Below are 13,697 nucleotides of genomic sequence, written 5' to 3'. Positions count from 1 at the left end.
GGACATAGTACTACCAGAGGACCCAGCAATACCACTCCTGGGAATATACCCAGAAGATGCTCCAACATGTAATAAGGACACTCCACTATGTTCATAGCAGCCTTATTTATAATAACCAGAAGCTAGAAACAACCCAGATGTCCCTCAACAGAGGAATGGATACAGAAAATGTGGTACATCTACACAATGGAGTACTACTCAGCTATTAAAAACAATGAATTCATGAAATTCATAGGCAAGTGGATGGAACTAGAAAATATCATCCTGAGGGAGGTAACCCAATCACAAAAGAACACACATGGTATGTACTCACTGACAAGTGGATATTAGCCCAGAAGCTCAAAATATCCAAGATACAATTCACAAACCACAAGAAACTCAAGAAGAAAGAAGACCAAAGTGTGGATACTTCTATCCTTCTTAGAAAGGGATCAAAACACCTATGGAAGGAGTTACAGAGACAAAGTATGGAGGAGAGACTGAAGGAAGGACAATCTAGAGACTGCCCCATCTGGAGATCCTTCCCATATACAATCATCAAACCTAGGCACTATTGTGGATGCCAGCAAGTGCTGACTGACAGGAGCCTGATGTAACTGTCTCCTGAGAGGTTCTGACAGTGCCTGAGAAATACAGAAATGGAGGCTCACAGTCATTCATTGGACTGGTCACAGGGTCCCCTGTGAAGGAGCTAGAGAAAGGACCCTAGGAGCTGAATGATTTGTAGCCCTACAGGAGGAACAACAATATGAACTAACCAGTACCCTCAGAACTCCCAGGGACTAAACCAACCAAAGAGTACACATGGTGGGAGTCATGGCTCCAGCAGCATATGTAGCAGAGGATGGCATATTTGGTCATCAATGGAAGGAGAGGCCCTTGGTCTTGTGAAGGCTCTATGCCGCAGTGTAGGGAAAAGCCAGGGCCACAAAGAGGGAGAGAGTGGGTTGGTGAGCAGGGGGAGGGAATAGGGGCTTTTATCAGAGTGGAAACCAGGAAAGAGGATAACATTTGAAATGCAAATAAAGAAAATATCTAACAAAAAAATCCTAAAAAAAAGTGAAAATAAATTTTGAAAAACCCTCTAAAGTAGAGTTGACTAGGCAAGAATCTACAGAAGATAATTATTAAAAGTATGATGTTGATGGAACTAAAAAAAATTAATAGGAAAGGTCCTTTTTGTTATGAACATGAGCTGTTGTGAAATGATTATGGATCCAAGGATAATTCTTCATTAGATAGCAATAAGGCAGCTACTGAGAATATCCATGTTGTCTACTAAAATAACCTTGGGGTCATATTTCTTTTTTTTTTTTTTCAGAGCTGAGGACCGAACCCAGGGCCTTGCGCTTGCTAGGCAAGCGCTCTACCACTGAGCTAAATCCCCAACCCCTGGGGTCATATTTCATAGAGTGGTTTCTAGTCATAGGTGGGCTCCTTCTAGGACCTATTAAATTAAGTAGGATTTTAAATAATTTTTTTAATCACCTGAATTTTAATAGTGACCAAAGTGAAACTCACAGATGTTAAAGACTCCCCTAGGATTTGCTGTATATAACATCAGAGTCCTCACACTGCTTCTTCCAGCTGTGCAGAATACCCAGCACTCCATTGCCCTGCCAGGCTTCTAGTGAAATCGTTCACAGTGTAAAGTAAAGCACAGAAACTTCCGATTTTACAAAGTCGCAGACTCTGACTATTCTTTATTTTTGTGATACATATGTGCGTGTGCACACATGCATGTGTGCACAGCGATGTGTATGCTATGATGTTCATGTGGAGGTCAGGGGATCTTCTTGGCTGCAGGCCCTTTCGCCCAGTTTGAGTCAGGGTCACTTTGTTGTTTGGCTTCATACACAGGGCTAGGGACTAGCTGATCCAAGAGCTTCCTGGACTTCTTCTGTTCCCACTTCCCACCTTGCTGTGGAAGGACTGGGATTCTAGACTCATACTGCCATACTTGACTTTACATGGGTTCTGGGGAGTAGATCTCAGGTCTTTGTGCTTGCCTGGTGGGCGAGCCACCTCTCCACTCAACATTGATTATTTTTGAAAAAAAAATTTTTTTTCCAAATTGCTTGTATAGGCTAGAACCAGAATGCACAATCTTTATGACAGACAGAATGCTTCAATACTCATGTGGCATGCTGTGATTTTTATTCTTTCAAAACTAGCGAGATGTGGCCCTCTGCTCCTTAAGGTCATAGTTCAAGTAAGCCTATAATAGACTTCCTATGGGTTTCCAAACACCCATAGTGTTACTTATCTATTCTCCTTCCCTCTCCCTTTGTATTGTCCTCCCTGGCACCTGCTCAGTTAAACCCACCTCCTGATCTTCTCCTTTCCCTTCATACATAGCACCCATGTCCTCCCATTCTCTCTCTAGAGTTCCATCTCTGCAGAACTGGTGGTCTCTTTCTGCTTTTCTGGCTTCTGTGTCCTCTCCAAGCTATACATTTGAACCTTAAGATCAAATCTTAGACCCACAAATGAGACATTATACTCAGGATTTGTTTCTCCATGTCTGAGTTATCTCACTCTGCAAAATATTTTCTTGTTTCATTCATTTTCCTGAAAGTCTCAGTCTTTCATTTTTTTTTCTTTACAGCTGACTAGAATTCTGCTGTGTACATCTGCCACTATTTACACTTCCTTTTCTTATTGAAAATGGATTATTTTGATGCAGTGTACACTGATTATGCTTTTTCTTTCCTCTACTCCTCTCAGATTTAACCTCCCCAAATCCTTTCTCTCTTTCATTAGAAGACAGGAACCTAAAAAATTAATAAAAACAAAGTAAGGTAAAATAGAAGATAAACAAGAAGAGGACAAAACAAATGAACAACTAACCAAATTAGCCCATCCCCACAACGTAAGCATAAGGAACACTTATAGATCAGGCACACACAGAGAAAACCCATAAAAACAAAATTGGAAACCATAAAATATAAGCAAAAACTGTAAGATAAATTAAAAAATACCCAGAGAAAATAAGGCAAAGAGCCTCCAAAGATAGCATTGAGTTTGTTCTGTATTGGCCATCTACTGCTAGGCATGGGATCAACTATTAGGTGTCGTTTGTATACCCAATAAGACTCAGTTGTAGCAAAGTAACTGTTTTGTGTGTGTGTGTGTGTGTGTGTGTGAGAGAGAGAGAGAGAGAGAGAGAGAGAGAGGGAGAGGGAGAGGGAGAGGGAGAGGGAGAGGGAGAGGGAGAGGGAGAGGGAGAGAGATTATCAACTGGAAATAGCCTCTGGGTTAGGGATGGTGACTTGTGTCCATTTTCCCTCTCAGCCCCAGGACTCCATCTGGCTTAGACTTGTGCAAGCCTCTGTAAGCTCATATGTACCTCAGTCCTCTGAAGGCCTTGTTTCCTTGGTGTCCTCCATCCCCATCTGCTCTTCTATCTTCCTCCCTCCTCTTCCATAGAGTTCCTCTAGCCCCGGGGGAAAGATTTGATGGAGACATCCCGTTTAGGACTGTTTTAAGGTCTCTCACTCTCTGCATTTTGTCCGGCTGTGAGTCTATATTTGTTCCAATCCACTGCAAAAGGATACCTATGCTGGTGACAGAACAATACGCTGATTCTATGCATAGATCAAAATGTCATTAGGAGATTTTATGTCTGCAATCCTTTATCAGAACAGTAGTATTAGTTTGTTTCCCTAGATCCTGGGCTATCTAATTTCAGGTTCTTGACCTGAGCACTTTCCAGCATAGGATCCTTAATTCTTGTTAGTGGTTGGTTACTCCCACAACTTTTGATCCCTACTGTATCAATATATCTTACAGGAAGATTGTGGATTGTGGGTTGGTGGTCAACTTTCTCCTCTGGTAGTGTACAGACTCTTTTTTTGGTATCCAGAATACTAGTCAGTAGGGCGGAAGGCTCCGGGTACATACCAGCTCGAATTCTCCGTGTAAAGTAGGTGTTATCTTCAGTGATAGGGATTTACTATCAGTTTGCAGAGAGCAACCAATAGCCTTGGCAATAGACTGGGTTGTTTGGGGGTTTCCATGGAGCCCTTTTAGCTAATACTTGATTAGATGTAACCCATTGCCAACACTAGTGTGTGTATCCTGAGACCAGGTGCTCTGTAGCTCCTAGGGTGCAAGGCTGGGTACAATTGGCAATTACTTTCCTTCTCCAGTAGCATTTATAGCACCTTCCAGCACTATGAGTGCTGGTCAGTACAGGCAAAGATTATGATTGGGCAACAGCAGACTTCTCCATGTTTGACAATATAAGTAAGTAGGGACTTCAACTGTAGAGTCTCCCCATCATGTTGTGAAGTGTAAGTAATAGCACTGTCAATAGCCTGTGATGTTTGGGGCAGAGGGTCTGTGAAACCCTTTAGTCAATGACACAAAAAGATGTAACCCATCTCAGCTACTGGGAGTTTTATTTGATAGACTATGATAGCTAGGTGGAAATTACTTTGTTCACTATATAGTAACTTCATTTGAATTCCTTTTATATATGTATATGTTTTAGGTAGCTTTATTTTATTTTATTTTATTTTACTTTATTTTATTTTATGTGTGTGGGTGTTTTGCCTACATGTCTGTTTGGGCACTATGGGCATGCAGTGCCCTTGAAGGCCAGATCTGGAGTTATAGGAAGTTATGAACAACTTGGTTGGTACTAGGAATTGAACCCTGGTTCTCTGGGAGGGCAGGTGGTGCTCTTAACTGCTCAGCCATCTCTCCAATTCTTTCTTTTCCAATCATCATTAAAAATAGCAATTATAATGCTGCACACATGACAATAATTACCAGAATGTTCTGTTTCTAAGAACTTCCAAATTTCTCATTAGTTTTGCTTGGCCAGTCTCTAGGCTTTATATTCTCATCTTGGACACTGAATAATAGAAGTTGGCCTGGGTGGGTTTATCCTCACTTTGGCAACGGAAGGCTAGGAAAGAATGTTATATAGCTTTTTGATTGACAAAATCCCTAGTTTTCTGGGTCAGGAAGTAGACAGTTTGGACGATCAAATATTTTCCTGCCTCTATTTTTAGACAGTCTTTTTATTTTCCCATAAATTGAAGCAAGTATATGCCATTTGCTGCATTCTGAATTGGTTTTCTAAATCCAGCCCTATCAGTCTTATGATTGTTGTCAATTCCTCTAAAATTATAGTGTTAGGCTGCCTGATGGTGGTGTTTTTCTTTGTGATATGGGACATCCCTTTTTTTGTTTTTGTTTTTTGATATTTTAGTGAGAACCTGAGAAAAATTGTAGTAGAGGTTACTGAGCTGGTTGCAGAATGAACTAGAAATAGTTGCCATCTTTTATTGAAAACCAAAAATCCTAAATTCAATTAATTCACTAATGCACTCTAGTCCATTTGTATGTCAGGGTGAAACAATATATTTAGTTTTGCATGAGAATGCTTCCTCCATTCAAGTTCTCTGTTCTTTTCTGTGACCAAACACTGCTTTCTCACCAATTGTTGCTAGAAGCACTTGTGAATGCTCAAATGGGCTGTGGGTTGAAATGCTTATAAATCACTGAGGAGTCTATCATAAAATCCCAGGAAGAGGAAGGGTGAGGAGTATTGGCAGCAGTATCACATACATTTACCATTTTACTAAACCTAGCTCAGGCAAAGAGTGAAGGAAATCTTACTCGCAGAAAGCCTTTGAAGACACCTAGCCTAGAGCTATGCAAATATCAAATTCTACATCCCATGCAATGCCCTTATTTTGTGACAATTACACAAAACCAGAGACTTTTTTTTCACTGACATCTGTTTTTATTAACTAAATGAGTTTCCTGGTTTTCTACTTCTCTGTTGGCAGAGGAGGCAGGTGAAAGGAAAAAGAGGTAGAAAGAAGAGAAGCCAGAATTTGTGTCAACAAAGTCCTCCAGAATCATTGCTAATCACAGACTCTAGCTTTGATCACTCATCACATGGACCCTTTCTATCTTAACTCTGGAAAACACATTATACAAAGGGACTAGAGTGATTGATGGCTTAGTGGCTAAGGTCACTTAATGCTCTTGCAGATCTCACATCACAGACATCCATAAGTCTAGTTTTAGGGGACCCAAGATACTCTTTCTGACCTTGGATACCAGGCATATACATGTACACAAATACACATATATGCAAAATGCTTATATGCATAAAATAAAAAGGCATCTTTAAAAATTTTAAGAAGTTATTATATTATATATGTATTTTCTCTTTTTTTATTTATTTTTCCATATCATCATTCTTTGAAAAACGGATGATCCATCTCCATAGTAATAAGAGGGATATGCCTCTTAATTCCAACCAAAATAAAATCTGGGAATGTTTTGAGGAAGGATGATCCATGGTTATTTGAATGACACACTTTAATCGTCACTCTCAAGAAGCAGAGGGCAGGGGGACCACTGTGAATTTGAAACCATTCTGGGCTTCATAATGAAATTTCAGCCAGCCTGGGCTACAGAGTGAGGCCATGTCTCAAAACAATACGAGCGAACCAAATTGAATCAAACCCAACCAAAATAGACCCAATATTGACTGTAAAGTTTAATAATGATGATAACATGTCAAAGCACTTGGCTTGTCACTAGAGTTCCTCATTCCACTTGATGCAGTGCCCAAATCCCCCATAAAACCAATATACTGTGGAGCTAACTTCCTTCAGACAGAAACAAAATCCTCATATGAGACAGAACTTAAAGAGTGGGCATTGGAACTCGCTGCTGGGTTTACAGATAATTGCCACTTCAAATATAAACATCTGTAAGCGTCTTTTAAAAATCCTTCATGAGATGCTGAAAGGAATGTGTTCCGTATGCAACCAAGCTTAATGTAACAGGAAAGCACGTATTGATTAAAAATTCATAGATGCATTAAAAAGATTAAAGTAATGATTTCTGTACACTACAACAAATACCTTCCATTAAAAGGATGCTGTTGGTGAAAAGAATCTTAGTTTCCACAACATTTAACATAAAGGAAATTGCAGAGAGGAGTCATATCGGGAAGTTATAAAAACCCACTTTTCTTAAGGATTTTATGTATTTAAAATAACAATAACAACAAGGGTATGAAACAATCCTAAAGCAAACTGAAACAAACAAAAGAGAAAATAGAATTTTCTTGAAGTGGTGATCTGAACCTGGCCAGGGGAAACTGACAAGTGGCATTTAAACTACTGGGACTTTTATGGTGGCCTCACAATAAGATGAGAGAGTCTTTGACTAAGGTGGAAGCAATTTCACATCTAATTTTGAGTCTCAAGGTAAAAATACAGATTATAATGAGAAAAAGGTCATTTTCACAACAAATTGTATCCAAGATGAGAACTGAACAACAATAATGGCACTGTTATTTTACTAAAGCCTTCTGTAAATTAAAAGTAGCACAATTGATGACTAGATGTGTGGCTTTCCATGTTAATAGACTATTGATATTTAAAGCCAAAAATCTAAAATGAAGAAAGTAAATGTGTTCTATATTTGAGTTCATGTATCCTTTTACCTAATTCTAATATATCATAGAATTAATTTTATTGTTTAAGGCTTACTACTTTATCATTTTTCCATGTTATTTAAGATCATTCTTTTAAATTAATTAATTAAAAACGAATTGCTCCTCTTCCCCCTTTCTTCTGAAAAAGGAAGGCTTTCTATGGATACCAACTAGCCTTGGCATATCAAGTTGAAGTAAGACTAGGCATATATTCTCCTATTGAGGTAGCCAGGTAGGGGGAAATCGTGCCAAAGGGTTGCAACAGAGTTAGAGACAGTCCCTGCTTCCGCTGTTGTGAGTCTCATGTGAAGACTAAGCTGCACACATGTTACATGCGTGTAGAGGGAGAAGGTTAGTCCCATGCAGGCTTTCTTGTTTGGGGTTCAGTTTCTTTGGACCCCTATGGGGTCAGGTTAGTTGCTTCTGAAGGTTTTCTGTGTCCTTGAGCCCTCGATCTCCTACAATCCTTCTTCCCACTCTTCTGCAGGGTTCTGCAAGCTCCACCTAATATTTGGTTATGTGTCTCTGCATGTGTTTCTATCAATTGTTGGGTGAAGCATCTCTGAGAAGGTTATGCTAGGCTCCTGTCTGCAAGTACAGCAGAGTATCATTAATAGTGTCAGAGTGGGCTCCCTCTCATGTCATGAGTCCCAAGCTGGATGGGCATTCCCTCAATTTCTGCCCCATTTTCATTGCTGCACAACTTGTAGGCAGGAAAAACTGTAGATCAAAGGTTTTGTGGCTGGATTGGTGTTCTAATTCCTCCATTGGAAGTCTTGCCGATTACAGGAGATGGCCAGTTCAGGCTCCATATCCCCCATTGCTAGAAGTCTTAGCTAGAGTCATTATCACAGATTTCTGGGAGTTTCTATTGCCCTAGGCTTCTAGCTTATCCTTGAGTGGCTTCCCCACTGCTTTTCTAATTGTCTCACCCAGTACTCTCTTCCTCTTTCCTCCCCTGACTGACCTGATCCCTCCAGTTTCCATCTTTATTTCCATTCCAGTTGAGTCCCTCCTCCTGTTTACTCATATGTCTTTTTGATTTTATCTTCTCAGTGAGTTTTGTACATCCCCCCTTGAGCCAAGATACTTTATATTCTTTGTGACTACTATAAAGGGTGTTCTCCAAATTTCTTTCTCTGCCCATTTATCATTTGTATAAAGGAGGGCTACTGATTTCTTTGGGTTAATTTTGTATCCAGCCACTTTGCTAAAGGTGTTTATCAGCTGTAGGAGTTCTCTGGTAGAATTTTTTTTTTTTTGGTTTCTTGTATACACTATTATATCATTTGCAATAGTGATAATTTGATCTCTTCCTTTCCAATTTGTATCCCCTTGATCCCCTTTTGTTGGCTTATTGCTATGGCTAGAACTTCAAGTACTAAAGTGAATAGATAGTGAGAGAGTGGACAGCCTTGTCTTATCCATGATCTTAGTGAAACTGATCAGGGATTATGTTTCTTCCCATTTAATTTGATGTTGGATATCAGCTTGCTGTATATTGCTGTATATTATTGTGTCTTGTATCCCTTATCTCTCTAAGACTTTTAACATGAAGGGGTGTCAGATTTTTGTCAAATGGTTTCTCAGCATCTAATGAGATGATCATGTGGGTTTTATCTTTCAGTTTTTTATATGGTGAATTACAGTGATGGATTTTCATATGTTAAAATATCCCTGTATCTCTGATATGAAGCCTACTGGACCATGGTGGATAAATGTTTTTGATATGTTCTTGAATTTGATTTGTGAACATTTTATTGAATATTTTTTTCATCAATATTCATGAGGAAAATTGGTCTGAAATTCTCTTATTGTTAAATCTTTTTGTAGTTTAGGTATCAGGGTGACTATGGCCTCATAAAATGCATTTGACAACATTCCTTCTGTTTCTATTTTATGGAATAATTTAACGAATATTGGTATTAGTGCTTCTTTGAAAGTCTGACAGAATTCTGCACTAAAACAATCTGGCCCTGGGCTTTTTTTTTGGATGGGAGATTTTTAATGACTGCTTCTATTTCCTTAGGGGTTATAGTTCTATTTAAATTATTTATCTCATCTTGCTTTAACTTTGGTAAGTGAAATTTATTGCCCATTTCTTTTAGATTTTCCAATTTTGTGGTGTACAGTATTTCTGAAGTAAGACTTAATGATTCTTTAGATTTCTTTAGTGTCTGTTGTTATGTCCCCTTTTCATTTCTGATTTAGTTAATTTTGATATTCTTTCTCTGCCTTTTAGTTAGTTTGGGTATGGATTTGTCTATCTTCTTAACTTTCTTAAAGAACCTACTCTTTGTTTCATTTTTTATTGATTATAGCCCTGACTTTGATTATTTACTTCTATCTAATATTCTTGTATATATTTGCTTTTTTTTTTTATTCTAGAACTTTCAGGTGTTAAGTCACTAGTATGAAATCTCACTTATTTCTTTATGAAGGTATACTTTATGAATGCAGAAATTCACTGAATTCTAGAAAGTCTTTCATTTCTTTCCTTATTTCAACTTTAACCCAGTGGTCATTGAGTAGAGAGTTGTTTCCATTAATACTAATGGAAGCTTTCTATTATTTATGTTCTTGTTGAAGTCCAACTTTTATTTACAGTGGTCTGATAAGATTTAAGGGGTACTTCAATTTTCTTCTACCTGTTGAGACCTGCTTTGTGATTGCATACATGATCAAATTTGGAGAAGGTTCTATGAGGTGTTGAGAAAAAGGCATATTCCTTTATGTTTGGGTGAAACATTCTGTAGGTATCTGTTAGGTTCATTTGAGTCATAATGTCTCAGTTTCATTATTTCTTTGTTTAGTTTCTGTCTAGATGACCTGTCCATTGATGAGAGTGGGGTATTGATGTTTCCAACTACTACTATGTTTTGTTTGATATGGGATTTAAGCTTTAGTATTTTTTTTTTTTAACAAATGCAAGTGCTATTTTCTTTTTTTGGAATAGACATTCAGAATTGACATGTTATCTTGATGAATTTTTCTTTTGATATGTATGAAATGTCCTTCCTCATCTCTTTTGATTAATTTTAGTTGAAAGTCTATTTTGATAGATATTAGAATGGCTACCTATACCAGCTTGCTTCTTTGGTCTGTTTTCTTGGAAAATCTTTTTCCAGCCCTATTGTATCTTTCCTTTACTGGAAAGGGCTGGAAAAAGATAGACTGTTGTACTGTCTATCTTTGATGTTGAGGTGTGTTTCATGTATGCAGCCGAATGATAGATCCTGTGAATAGTTATTGTTCAAGTTTGGTTTTGTCATAGAATATTTTGTTTTCTCCATCTATAGTGATTGAAAGTTTTGCTGGGTATAGTATGCTGGGCTGCTAGCTATGGTCTCTTAGAATCTGGAAGACATGTGCCCAGGACCTTCTGGCTTTTAGAGTCTTTGTTGATAATTTAGGTGTAATTCTAATAGGTCTGCCTTTTAATATTTCTTGGCCTTTTTTTCCTTGCAGATTTAAGCATTCTTACTTTGTTCTATACAAAGTGTTTTGCTTTTTATGTGGCAGGGGATTTTCTTTTCAGGTCCAATCTTTGTGGCATTCTGTAAGCCTCTTATTTAGAGGCATCTCTTTCTTTAGGTTAGGGGAAATTTTTTCTATGACTTTGTTGAAAATATTTTCTGGGTTTTTGAACTGGAAATCTTCTTCTTATATTCCCATTATTCTTAGGCTTGGTCTTTTCATAGTGTCCCAGATTTCCTAGATGTTTTGTGTCAGGACATGTTAGATTTAACATTTTCTTTGACCTGCTATCTACTTCTTCTATTGTATCTTCTATGCCCGAGATTCTCTCTTCTAGCTCTTGTATTCTATTGGTGATGCTTGTATCTGTAGTTTCTATTCACATACGTAGGTTGTCCATTTACAGGATTTCCTCAGTTCCTGTTGTTTTTATTTTTAAATTGAATTTATTCCTATTTTCAGGTCTTGAACAGTTTTATTTGTTTCCTTCACTTGTTTGGTTGTATTTTCCTGTATTTTAAAAGGAATGGAATTTATTTATTTCCTCTTTGAAGTCTTTTATAATCTTTATAAGATTGGATTTAAGGTCATTTTCTTGTGCTTCAGCTGTGTTTGGAAATCCTGGACTTGCTGTAGTGGTCTATCCCAGCTTTGGTGGTACTGTATTGTCTTGGCTGTTGTTGATTTTATTCTTACACTGGTGTCTAGCCGACTGGGTTGGGGGTCATAGCCATAGGTTTTGGGCTGATTTCTGAGTTTATCTTTGTTAGACAGATGTTTCTTCCCTTGATTTTTATTTCCTCTCAGTTTTCTGGCTTGGGTGGCCTAGGGTTCTGGTTACACATGAGTCTTTAGGTTAGTAGAGATCTACACTGGGGTTTCTGTGATCTGGATGATCTTTGAAATTTTGTGTGCCAGCGTTGTCTCTGGAGTTCCTAGAACTGGTGTAGCCTCCAGGAAAGCACAGGTCTTCTGCCATAGTTGTGGGCTAGAATATGGGGCACAGGGGATGGGATGCAGTTTGCAGCTATTGAGTGTGCTTTCAGGGGAGTTAGTGAGCATAGGTCATAAAGAGGTTTTTACCTGGGCTCTCTGGTGCTACTATTTAAGGTATTCTTATCATTTTATGACTTAGGAAAAAAAAAAGCAATCAGTCTGAGATAGCTTTGAGTAGCATGAACAATCATTTGAAAGGTTTTTTTCTTTAGTAGGAAATAGTAATCCACAGATGAATATTAATATCCACTAGGGGAGTAAGATAATAAAAACTGGGTTCCAAAATTTACTATGTGAAAATTAGTAAGACTGAATAAGCAGCCAGGGTGTGGGAAGTACATTGAAGAGAGGGACCTAATAGTTGAAATTACATGTGTTATTTTCTGTACATGTTGATATATTTCTGGACTGTGCACTGACCTGTGTTCTTGTCTCTTCACCCCTTTTTTCATCTTTTTTTTTCTCCCATATGGCAATCACTTTTCTGTGAGAGATTACTTTAATTCACAAAAGATTTTCAGGAACTGGACTAAGGAGAGATTTGAGTCATTATCACCTTGAGTCAAAATTTTTGTTTTTCAATTATAATAAAAAATATTGGGTTAAACTTTTCCTGCCTGGAAGGTTCTTCTTGTAGAGGGTGGGCGTACTTCAGAGAGACTTCTCAGGCTCCTACATACAGATACTTCAGTGTGCTAGCCATGTTTGCACATGCCTGAATCCCAGGAGCTGATAGAACTCTAGCACTTTTCTTAGGAGGCTGTGCTTCTGTGTAAATAGGCTCCTGAGAGCCTTAACTCATCAGTTTTCAGGACATGCCTAAACCTGCCTGCATCTCAGCAGGGCATAGGAGTGTCTCAAACTGTGCTCCTTGTTATCTTTAGTGGATATGATTGAAATAAAATAAAATAACACATAATTTGGTATCTGTATCAACTTTAATCTTCACAAGATCACTGCCAGCACATGGGACTTTTTTTTTTTAATGGCCCTATTTTTTTGAGATCAGGCCATACCCTGTTCTTAGCTACTTTATATTCTCTAAAACAGTGTTTTCTCTTTCTTTGTTTGTTTCTTGGCAGGCCCTGCTTTGTTCTGAAAGACTCCCATTTACAATTAGCCTTGACTGCTTTTTGAGAGCAAATCTAGGCAGGATGACTTTGGAAACTTGTGGGCATGCAAATACACTATCTGCCTTATACCAGCAATGAGTGTAGAATAATAAATAACTGATTTTTAAAGTAAAGAGGGTAATGGTCTATAAACCTATCATATTAATGCAGACCACATGAACATATGCATGCATTAAAGTCTTACCAAATGAACCAGGTCCAAGACTGTATTGAACACCCCAGACAGCATCCTAACTTGGACTCCACAAAGAACAGGATATCTAGCACTGGGATGGTGGTGCCTCCACTGATATGCTATCTGACTTACTAAAGGACTGACAAGCATATTTTTAAGGCATCAGCTCAGCTTAGGCCTCACTGCTGATGTTGTGTACTTGACTTGCTGTCTGTCTATCCATCTACTGGTTCATTCAAATGTACATTTCATCCATTCATCTTCCCAGCTGTCCACCTGGATCCAATCTATCTCTTTGCATTTAATAGCCCCCAAGTTCCCACGTCTCACTTAGGCATCTCAGCTCTATTGTTAGGCTCAGCTCAACTCTGGGTTTTCAGCTTGGCTTTACTCCATGACCAGCACTTCCAGTTGTGTTTCTTTTTTTTTTTTTTTTTTTTTT

This window comes from Mastomys coucha, unplaced genomic scaffold (assembly GCF_008632895.1).
Source record: "Mastomys coucha isolate ucsf_1 unplaced genomic scaffold, UCSF_Mcou_1 pScaffold18, whole genome shotgun sequence".
NCBI lineage: Eukaryota > Metazoa > Chordata > Mammalia > Rodentia > Muridae > Mastomys > Mastomys coucha.
This window is presented reverse-complemented; position numbering follows the sequence as displayed.